Below are 1,281 nucleotides of genomic sequence, written 5' to 3'. Positions count from 1 at the left end.
TGAAATTATAAAAATCCGTAGATTTCCTAAAAAGTTGAGTAAATATCAACGGATTTTCGATTTCTTAGCATCAATCGCTTCGTCTGGATCCCAGCTAACTTTCCGTGTGCTGGATTTGTCAATTCACTCTGCCAAAACCTTAGCCTCCAACTTTTAGTGGGACCCATGCTTGAAAATCCAATGAAATTATAAAAATCCGTAGATTTCCTAAAAAGTTGAGTAAATATCAACGGATTTTCGATTTCTTAGCATCAATCGCTTCGTCTGGATCCCAGCTAACTTTCCGTGTGCTGGATTCGTCAATTCACTCTGCCAAAACCTTAGCCTCCAACTTTTAGTGGGACCCATGCTTGAAAATCCAATGAAATTATAAAAATCCGTAGATTTCCTAAAAAGTTGAGTAAATATCAACGGATTTTCGATTTCTTAGTCTCAATCGCTTCGTCTGGATCCCAGCTAACTTTCCATGTGCTGGATTCATCAATTCACTCTGCCAAAACCTTAGCCTCCAACTTTTAGTGGGACCCATGCTTGAAAATCCAATGAAATTATAAAAATCCGTAGATTTCCTAAAAAGTTGAGTAAATATCAACGGATTTTCGATTTCTTAGCATCAATCGCTTCGTCTGGATCCCAGCTAACTTTCCATGTGCTGGATTCATCAATTCACTCTGCCAAAACCTTAGCCTCCAACTTTTAGTGGGACCCATGCTTGAAAATCCAATGAAATTATAAAAATCCGTAGATTTCCTAAAAAGTTGAGTAAATATCAACGGATTTTCGATTTCTTAGCATCAATCGCTTCGTCTGGATCCCAGCTAACTTTCCATGTGCTGGATTTGTCAATTCACTCTGCCAAAACCTTAGCCTCCAACTTTTAGTGGGACCCATGCTTGAAAATCCAATGAAATTATAAAAATCCGTAGATTTCCTAAAAAGTTGAGTAAATATCAACGGATTTTCGATTTCTTAGCCTCAATCGCTTCGTCTGGATCCCAGCTAACTTTCCATGTGCTGGATTCATCAATTCACTCTGCCAAAACCTTAGCCTCCAACTTTTAGTGGGACCCATGCTTGAAAATCCAATGAAATTATAAAAATCCGTAGATTTCCTAAAAAGTTGAGTAAATATCAACGGATTTTCGATTTCTTAGCATCAATCGCTTCGTCTGGATCCCAGCTAACTTTCCATGTGCTGGATTCATCAATTCACTCTGCCAAAACCTTAGCCTCCAACTTTTAGTGGGACCCATGCTTGAAAATCCAATGAAATTATAAAAA

This window comes from Aedes aegypti, unplaced genomic scaffold (assembly GCF_002204515.2).
Source record: "Aedes aegypti strain LVP_AGWG unplaced genomic scaffold, AaegL5.0 Primary Assembly AGWG_AaegL5_hic_scaff_1607_PBJ_arrow, whole genome shotgun sequence".
NCBI classification, from domain to species: domain Eukaryota; kingdom Metazoa; phylum Arthropoda; class Insecta; order Diptera; family Culicidae; genus Aedes; species Aedes aegypti.
This window is presented reverse-complemented; position numbering follows the sequence as displayed.